General features: G+C 42.6%; 1 protein-coding gene across 9 annotated transcripts in view; it reads right to left on the reverse strand.

The window, feature by feature from the left end:
* Positions 1-8,161, reverse strand: part of CUNH14orf93 (chromosome unknown C14orf93 homolog) — a 21,546-nt gene extending 13,385 nt beyond the window's left edge. For 5 of the 9 annotated variants that reach the window (XM_040620718.1, XM_040620716.1, XM_040620715.1 and 2 more), the window contains exons 1-2: positions 7,816-8,161; positions 7,616-7,714 (exon numbers count right to left, since the gene is read on the reverse strand). The gene's annotated coding sequence lies outside the window, so the exon portion shown is untranslated. Of the gene's footprint in view, positions 1-7,615 lie in introns of all 9 variants that reach the window. The other 4 variants (XM_040620723.1, XM_040620720.1, XM_040620722.1 and 1 more) reach the window with 4 other exon arrangements.
* Between the last annotated feature and the right edge of the window lie 1,615 nt (positions 8,162-9,776).

Raw genomic sequence — 9,776 nt, forward strand, 5'->3', positions numbered from 1 at the left:
TGACTTAATTGTCCTGGCTCCTGTATCCACTTAAGCTCTAAGACATTGCAATGAAAGGACAAGGAAAGAAAGCAAAGTCAGCAGGTAATAAAGGAATCTTTCACATTATAATATTTACTAACCAGATAACAACTTAAATGCTGGATAATCTGGATTAAAAACAAAACAAAACACAAATTTCATTAGCTACATACATCCCCATTAGAGAAAAAAAAAAATTGAAAAAAAAAAGTTTCTAAAAATTCTCTGTATGCAAGGCCCTGCTGAAGGATGAGTCACCGAAACGGATTGCCACAAGTACTCAAATGAAGGGAAGACAAAGTCCCTACATGGAATGAGCTTACAGCATATGTGAGAATGGAATGTCTAAAGAACAAAGCAAAAATACACACAAGTGCCTAAAAATACGGTGCAGACAAGAATTCTTGAGGAGATAGTTCAAAATAATGGATAGATCAACGGAACAAAATCATATGAGAAAGGGGTCTTACAGAAGAAAAACCTCCAACTGAGCCTTGGGCAATGTATAAAAGGAACTGGGAGGGTGGGAAGAAGGCACGAGAGATGAGAGGAAAAAACACACATTACAGGAATTTCCACGGTACGTGTGCGAGGTCAGAGCAAAGGTATGGAAAGCTGACACAGGACTTTGAAAACCATGGCAAAGAAACCCTTAGAGTAGGGGTCAGCAAACCTTTTCCGGTAAAGGACCAGACAGTAAGTCGTTTTGGCTTTGCAAGTCATGTGGTTGCTGTCACAACTACTCAACTCTGCCATTGCAGCACAAAGCAGCCACGGACAATACATAAACAATGAGCACGACTGTGTTCCAATAAAACTTTATTGATGGACACAGAAATGTCGGAAGATAGTATATTTAACACTTACATTAAAAAATATAAAAGCCATTCCTAGCTCATGGGCCATATAAAAACAGATGGCAGGCCAGACTTAGCCTATGGGCTCCAGTTTGCTGACGCCTATCTTAGATACCGAAAGTGGAAGAGGGAGAGATTATTAGGAGACTCTTCAATCCTGAAGTGAGTTGAGAATGAGGGTTGTGGATATGAAGATTCAACATCCTGAAGGAAGACCTGATGATATTTCTTTATTTAATAAATACAGGGGACAGAAATGTGGGCTAAAGACAACTTCAAGATTATCAACCCGACGGTCAGAAGATGGTACCATTGACAGAATGAGAGAAATGAGAACGTCGAGGGACGCCTGGGTGGCTCAGTTGGTTGGTTGTCTGACTCTTGGTTTTGGCTCAGGTCATGATCTCATGGGTTGTGGGATCGCCCCCACATCAGGTTCTGTGCTCAGTGGGGAAGTCGCCTTAGATTCTCTCCCTCTCTCCCTCCCTCCCACCCACACAACCTCTCTCTCAAATAAATAAATTAATTTAAAAAAAAAGGAAATGAGGACGTTGAGAGGAGGCACCACCATATTAGAGAAGATGTGTATGTATATAGATATTTATTTATTATTTTTTAGTGAGCTCTAGGCCCAACTTGGGGCTCAAACTCACCACCCCTGAGATCAAGAGTCACATGCTCTACCAACTGAGCCAGCTAGGAGCCCCAGATGTGTGTACTTAACAAGTTAAATTTCAGACTGATAGCAACATCTTTAAATGGATGTCCTGATAGCAACTAAGACCAAAAAAAAAAAAAAAAAAAACAAGAGAAAGGTCAGAGCTGGAATGCAGATTTAGAATCTTTAGCAGGAGGGTTGTAGTTGAACCTGAGAAAGTGAATGCACTCTCCAAGGAGAAAGGAGAAAGTGTGAAATGCAAAGGCCAAGGACAGCGCTTACAGCCAATCTGTGCAAGAGGCTTCATTAAAAGAGAAGAATGGTCAGTGAGGTGGGAGAAAAGGAGTGTTATGAAAGTCAAAGTAGAAAGAATTTCAAGAACGTGGCTCTAATCAACTGTGACAGGTGCAGCAGAATGGCTAAAAAAGATGAAAATTAAGGAGATACAATTTATTTGTCTGTGATGGTCATTGGTCATGACCAGAGAAGTGATTTTTCAGTGAAAGTAATACTATGCAGTAGATGAAAGAGGAATTGATGGAGAGAAAATGCAAATGAGACATGAAATCAAGTCTTCTAGAGTTTAGTTATGAAAGCAAGGAAGTAACAAGGAAGTCAGAAGAGGTTCTAGAGCTTTACTGTATTTACAAAGCAGAAAGAAAAAGGTCAGTGATTTCTGTGACATTAGCCGCAGCAACATTTTTCTAGATATATCTCCTGAGGCAAGGGAAACAAAAGCAAAAATAAACTATTGGGGAGCGCCTGAGTGGCTCAGTCAATTAAGCGTCAGACTCTTGATTTTGGCTCAGGTCATGATCTCAGGATCGTGAGACTGAACCAAACATAGGCTTTGCACTAGCCGTAGAGTCTGCTTAAAATTCTCTTTCCCTTTGCCCCTCCCCCCTCTCCCTCTCTAAAAAACAAACAAACAACAACAAAACTATCGGGACTACATCAAAACAAAAAACTTCTGTACAGCAAAGGAAATAGTCAACAAAACTAAGACAACCTACTGAATGGGAGAAGATATTTGCAAATGACATATCCAATAAAGGTATCTAAAATATAAAGAACTTATACGACTCAATGCAAAAAACCCCAAATAATCCAATTTATATATGGGCAGAAGACATGAAGAGACATTTCTCCAAAGCAGATGGCCATACGGATGGCCAAGAGACACAGGAAAAGATGCTCAACATCACTCATCACCAGGGAAATGCGAATCAAAACCACAATGAGCTGTCATCTCACACCTCTCAGGATGGTTAAATCAAAAACACAAGACACAACAAGTGTTGGCGGATGTGGAGAAAAAGGAGCCCGGTGCACTGCTGTTGGGAATGCAAACTGGTGCAGCCACTCTGGACAAAAGTATTAAGGTTCCTCCAAAAATTAAAAATAGATCTACCAAGGGTACCTGGCTGGCTCAGTCAGTAGAGCATGTGACTCTTGATCTCAGGGTCATGAGCTCAAGCCCCATGTGCAGCCTACTTAAAAAAAAAAAAAAGGAGAAGAAGAACAAGACTTGAAAGAAAGAAAGACAAAAAGAAGAAGAAGGAAGGAAGGAAGAGAAGGAAGGAAGGAAGGAAGGAAGGAAGGAAGGAAGGAAGGAAAGAAAGAAAGAAAGAAAGAAAGAAAGAAAGAAGAAAGCTGTGAGAAAGTAAACGATGAAGATATTAGAAAAGAATTTAAGTTTTCTTCTAGGAAGGATCCTCCCAATGTGAGAAGGAAGGAAGGGTAACTCTTCCCTGAAACTGCAGAGAAGAAAAAATAAATACAGAGCAAAGATTGAGGTGGAGAGAGGAAGACAAAGAGATACACTATGGAGACTCTCTTTTTACTTAGAGGAAGATTTTCCTCACTATGAATAATCCAAACTGATAATAGAACTTTATTATAAAAAGTGCTGCATTATCTGTTGTTACAACCTGTTAAATCGTTTTCGAATGCTCCCAAACTAACACAATTAATTATTCTTGCTTTTTTCCAACACTGGTTCATGGTTCTAGAGCCCATTTAACCCTGCCAACATTATGAAGGTGCATAAACTTTATTCTGACATCCTTATTTTACTTCTGTAACGTAGAACTTTAATTCAATAACCCATGAAGCAATCCATGGAATGTCTGGCAAAACAATGGTTAACTATAGTGAATTAATCTGGGCAGCATATAAACCACCATTACTAAACATTTTAATAGGATCAACTTTTGCGATTTCAGATTGCTAATTTATTTTCAAGCCAAGAATTCATATTTTCATTCCGGAAAGGAAAAAAAAAAAAGGAGTAAACTAAGGTTGACCACCAGGAATAATATGTAAGCTTTTTGCAAAATGCTATCAACTTTTAGAATTGAGTGTTAAAAAAAGATCACTAATCTTTTGACGAGTTGCCAATACAAAGTGACAGCAGCTGTCAAACTTAAGTTTGCATAAAATATATGTTTGGGGTTCATTCAGTGTTGGTCTAATTTTAACACATGTGAAAGGGTCCAGAAAATGTACTTTTTGGTAATTTTTATATTTTCTTCATAAATATTTAGATAAAAAAGAAAGAAAAGTCATCTTCTTCAGACAGTTCAGGGTGAGACTGTCCATAATCTTAACTACACCTTTCCTCCCAAGTCACATGTATTTGTGTTAGAACTAAATATATCATCCTCCTGGCAGCTCCCTTGCTTGCTTTCAACCCATTCTGAGTTTGAATTTTCTGCATGACTGAGTTCACCTCCAAACTGTGAAAAATAAAAGTTTCCTCACGATTTAATAGATGTGTATGATATGGTATCACTCTGATGATATATGTCTTTATAATGGGCCCTTGACTCATTCAGGGTCACGCTAGCAATGGACTTCCTTAAATGCGATTACTGAAAGCACAGCAATTCATACCATAATTTTCATTTTAAGAAATAAATAAAGGAAAATGGCCACTTAAAGCTCCAACCGTGCTGGTCAGCCCTACTCCTCCACTTGAAGGTGCAATATGGCTCACCTGTTTCTATCAAAAAAGAGCCCCTTTACCACACCAGAGCAGGTAAGCAAACACCAGAAAATATTATTTTCCCACATTTTGAAAGATCGAACCATCTACTGATCTGCAGAGAAAATCTAAGACCTCATTTTCGGGGGGAAAAAAAGAGAGAGAGAAAGAGAGAGATGTGGACCTAAGGGGAGAATGAGATTCTAAGAAAAGCCTCCACTAATCCGAAGATTCCAAGTATACTTGTATAGTGGTTTAAGAGTTTTTAGCCTAGTGTAGCAGTCTTTTTTATTTACATTTGTTAAAAGTGCAACTTGCTAAGATTAAATTCTCGGTTTAAGATCTTTATAGAAATGTGCCTGACATAAAGGACAAGTCCTGCATTTCTAGATCAACTGAAAAATGAAAAGCTAGCTCCAAAAGCTACATCATGCGCTCCGCGAGCCCTCAGTAAATGTTAGTTGATTAAATATTAATCAAAGATGACAAGGTGGGCACCAGGGACAGTACAACCATTTCCGACACAGGGAGAACAGAGCTCGAGCACTGACTGCCCTCGGGTCAGGGCGACTCGCCCGTGAGCCCCACCGCAGAGAGTGCCCTGGGGGTTCCGGGGAAAGGGGTGTAGCGGCAAACAGCACCGTGGCCCGAGGCGCGGTCAGGGATCTCGCCGGGTCACCATGGGTTGACTCTGTGGCCACAATAGCTCTGCGGACTTGGGCTGAGAGCCGCCGGGAACTTCCCGCTGCGGTCGGACTCTGGCAGCCCTACAGGTGTTCCCGTCACGGGTGTTCCACCGCGTGTGCCCCGCGCCGCCGCTCCAGCTGACTCAGCGGCGCCAACACGAGCGCGCAGCCTGGAAAGGGAGACCGCGGCGCCGGCCCGTGTACCCCGCCAGCGCGCGCACGCGGGGAGGCACCGCCCCTCCCGTCCTCTGGCTCCCGGTGATTGGCGATTGGACGGTGGGGGGCAGGACCAGGGACGTTATTGGCTGCAATCCACAATCACTCAACGAGCCAGGGAGGGGAGGGGCCACTTCAGGGAGGGACACGACTACGAGGCTTTTTCAAGGCCGTCAGGCGCCATCTTTAGCTTGTTTTGTTTTGTTTACACGGGTTTGTTCTTTGCTGCTTACAAAGCTGCGTGTACACGATTATAAATTCAATGCCACAAATAGGTCTCATACATTTGGTGGTGGAAGGCTTTTAATTCCTGTCGGCCTTGGTTACGGATCTTTTAGATACCACTAGCAAGGTGGCAGTTCCCCTTTAGTTCAAAGTTTTCATCTTTAGGAGCCCCGCGAGTCCCACAGTCAACCGAGTTTAGCTGTGCTTTGGTAGGAAGGCCAAGCCAATCATATGTTCGTGGGACTCAAATCAAGGACACTGGACATGAGCCTAGGTTCCTTGTAAAAATCAAGCAAGTCAGAGGCTTGGGTTGTGTACCTCCCTGGGACGACGAGCTCTCTCTCCCAAGAAGCTAAAAAGCGATGGCCTGCAGTGCTGGGGAAAAGAATTAGAACAAAACTCCATTAAAAATTCCCGGCAAAGCTGCCATCACAAAGTCACTGGAATCTGACTAGATTTCAAAGATATGCATGCAGGTCTAAACTTGTGGAATGATCCATATTTGAGATATTTTATTAAGTCCTGATCTGACTTGCATTGTTAGGAAATAAAAACACACCCGGTACAGGTAAGAAGTTCGGAGAGCCCACAGAGGGCCACTTCCATTACAGTGAATTTCAAGACCTGGACAAACAATTTTAAAGCTGTTGTTTCGGCGTCCTAAATACTACTTGAAACTGAGTAGGGCGCTGGCTGAGGAATGGAAATGTATTACCGTCATCCTACAGAGGCTTTGTTGTAATTAAATTTGAACTCTACAGATCCTTTTTTATATCCTGGTTGCTACTTCGCTGGTGACATTCCAGTTTCTCCCTCATCGCCCCATATACTTCCTATGCTTTCACTCCCCAATCTGTGAATACAGATTTGAATATATTTTCAGTATGACTCCTAACAGGAGACAGTGGTTCAGTAACAGGATGAAGTGAGACTATGGCTCACGTAACAGGAGGCTTTGCTCTGTGCTTGTTTTGTCCTCTGATTTCTTACCCTTTTCTCTGTGACTCTTAGACCTGGGGAGAAGGCTTCTCAATCCAAAAATGCAACACGATAACCACAATGCATTTCGTATCCGCCTCCTATGTATTATTTACCTTTGCCTCCTCTTCGCCCCTCCCCCATCACAACCCCCAGGAACGGTTTTTGAGAATTGGACTTGACTGGATTATTTTCCTGACACTTTGCCAGCTGTGGAGCTTTTCGAACAAATCCCAACCTATAAACGACCACTTTGTCAAAAAGCCAAGAGAAAACTTCCTTTCTGAACACACCAACCAAACCACACATAAAGGCCAAAATATACACAGCTGTACATTTAAGAACATGAGACAATAAAAAGCAAAACCACTCAAGGCAAAACAGTCAGTAAAGAAGACTTTGAACCACAGATTCAATAAATTGCCTACCCTCATTTGCCACATGGACTATACACTCCCTGGCAATTATTTAATTATTCACTAATCTGAGACTTTAGAGGAGTAGAAAAATACAGTAAATGCACATAAAATGAACGTGCCTAAGTGTGCTAAGCATAGGATTTCTTCTAAGCTCTAATTTGCACACGAAATCCTGTTTGGATCACATTTGGGAACACAACAGAAAAAAAAAATCCCATCCTAATAAGGGCCACTTTGCACACATAAAATCAAAGGTAATCTCTTTTGAAAACAGAATCTGATGTGGCACATATACACATACTGTACATATACACAAAGCACAAAACCCCAGGATAAATCTTTATGAAATCATTTGCTTCAAAACTCACACACACACACACACACACACACAAACACACAATGTCTTCCTGAAAATGTAAGACACATTTGTAAGAAGGGTTTTGCCCTCCTCCCCGGGGAGATGAGTGTCTCAATTATAACATCCAAACATTTTTAACCGATTGGCCTTGGACAATTGCCACATTCAAGCCACTTGGTTTTGGTTCTGGGGGAGGGTGTGTAAAACGTACGCCAACAGCTTTGTGAGGGAGTCTCTCAAGTCTCCGCTTCTTTCCACGTTGCCCTTGACGTTGCCCGTGGCAGAAATTTACATTATCCCTTCGCCCCGCCTAAAAAAAAAAAAAAAAAGAAGAAGAAGAAGAAGAAGAAAGAAAAAGAAAAAAAGAAAAAAGAAATCTATACTCCCCAAGCGGCTAAATGTTTTAAATACCTCGGCCATAAAAATTTACCAGTTCTTAAAATGTGATAACAAAAAGAAAAAAAAAATCTCTATAAATTTGGCTGGAAATAGTTGTACACGGCCATCCTGCTTCTCAACTTCTTGGTATATTTAAAACCTTGACCAGGAAAAAGAAAGAGGAAGAGAGACAGAAAAAGAAATGGGGGAAAGCGCAAATTCCCCTTAGCAACAGTTTCCTCACCCCAGCACTGCCACAGATCTCTATTTTTAAAATTTTTGAAAACACACACAAGATTAAGGAGGGAAAAAATGGAAAAAGGATACCCGAAGGTCGTATGGCTCTTTGTATTCGTGTGTGTGCAAAAAGGAGGACTCGCGGCGCCCGAGCCGGCAGGCCCCGCCCCTCCCCGGACGCCCTCCCGGATTGGCCGCCGGCGGCCGCGGGGCGCCCCGCCCGCGAGCACACGCGCCGCGCCCGAGGCCGGGTCCCCAGGGGGCCCCTGAGGGCCCCCCGACCCCCTCGCGGCTGGACCCTGGCGGTCGGCTCGCATCTATCCCCTTCCCCGCCTCTGTCGCTTTCCTTTCACTTTCTCACCCTCCTCACCCTTTCCCATCGTCCTTTCTCAGTGAAACGAGGCCCTCGGCATCAATACGGGTAACAGTTAGTGAGCGAGCTCCTGACAATGTGCTAAACTTGGTTAGCTGGCTAGTCAGTAAAATTCCAGCCTGGAATTAGGCATCAAGGGCTTGGCGCGTCGGCCTGAGCTCCTGATTTCCAGGTAGAACGTCTCCTGGTCGTGTCTGTTGCTTGACACTCCCACCTTTACGTGAACGAACGTTCCAAGCAAGGTGAAGGACGAAATAGTCTTAGACTTTGGGCGCTGCTTTCGCTCAGCCTGAGCCTCCAGTTTTTCTCTACTTGGTTAAAATAACATTCCCAGGAACCTAAAATGACTCCCCTTTACTCCTGCACGAGGACTTGGGGGCCTGTACTTCAATGTTAAACCGCCCATAATCTGGTCCCACACCCTTGTTTGTTCTCGGTTCCCACTGCCCTCACCTTTCCAACCCCGAATTATTCCTTTGCTCGAGTGCTCCTGTCTGCTTGGAATAACGCCTGTTTCCTCCTCTCCGACAGTTCTTATCCGTTCTTCTTCAGCTATTTCCGTCAGCACAGACCACTTCCTTCTCTCCTACCAGCTAGAACTTCAGGCTTTCTCGGTTAGCAGCGCTTAACTCTACCTTGATTGTTTCACATACTTTAGTGATTTCACACCAGTAGGCTGTTTGAGATCAGAGTTCATATCTTAAACTTCTTCCATTCAGGAACTGGTGATAGTGGTGGTTGTTTCGTTCTTTCTTTAGCAGCTGGCCTAATTGTGGACGTTTGGGAAGCACCGGGAAAAAATCATTTATAACTAAATGAGTGAATTTTTTTCTAGCTAAGACCCAAAGTTTGAAACTCAGATCCCACAACAAGCATGTGCCTTCCACAGTAACAGCTCCTGAACACTTACTGGGCAGGGGTTGTTCTGAACTTTTCACAAATATTAATTTATTTAACCTCCACAGTAGTGGGGAGGTACTATGTTTTTCCCCCATTGTATAATGTATTTTTTTCTTTTCTTTTCTTTTCTTTTCTTTTCTTTTAAGTAGGCTCCACCCCCAACATGGAGTTTGAACTCATGACCCTGAGATTAAAAGTTGCATGCTCCACCAATGGAGCCAGCCAGGCACACCTCTCCGCATTTTATATTCGAGACTCAAGTACAGAGAGGTATTCAGATCTTTCTCAACTTACATGGAGTTACTTCCTAAGTTGTAAATATTAAATTGAACGTGATTTTAATACACCTCCCTCCTGAACCTCATACCTTAAAAGTGCCTGGAATGCTTATATTAGCCTACAGTTGGCCAATATCATCTAATACGAGCCTGTTTTATAATTAGGAGTTGACTATCTCATGTAATTTATTGAATACTGTACCAAA

The sequence above is a fragment of the Ursus maritimus genome, unplaced genomic scaffold (assembly GCF_017311325.1).
Source record: "Ursus maritimus isolate PB19 unplaced genomic scaffold, ASM1731132v1 scaffold_36, whole genome shotgun sequence".
Taxonomy (NCBI): Eukaryota; Metazoa; Chordata; class Mammalia; order Carnivora; family Ursidae; genus Ursus; species Ursus maritimus.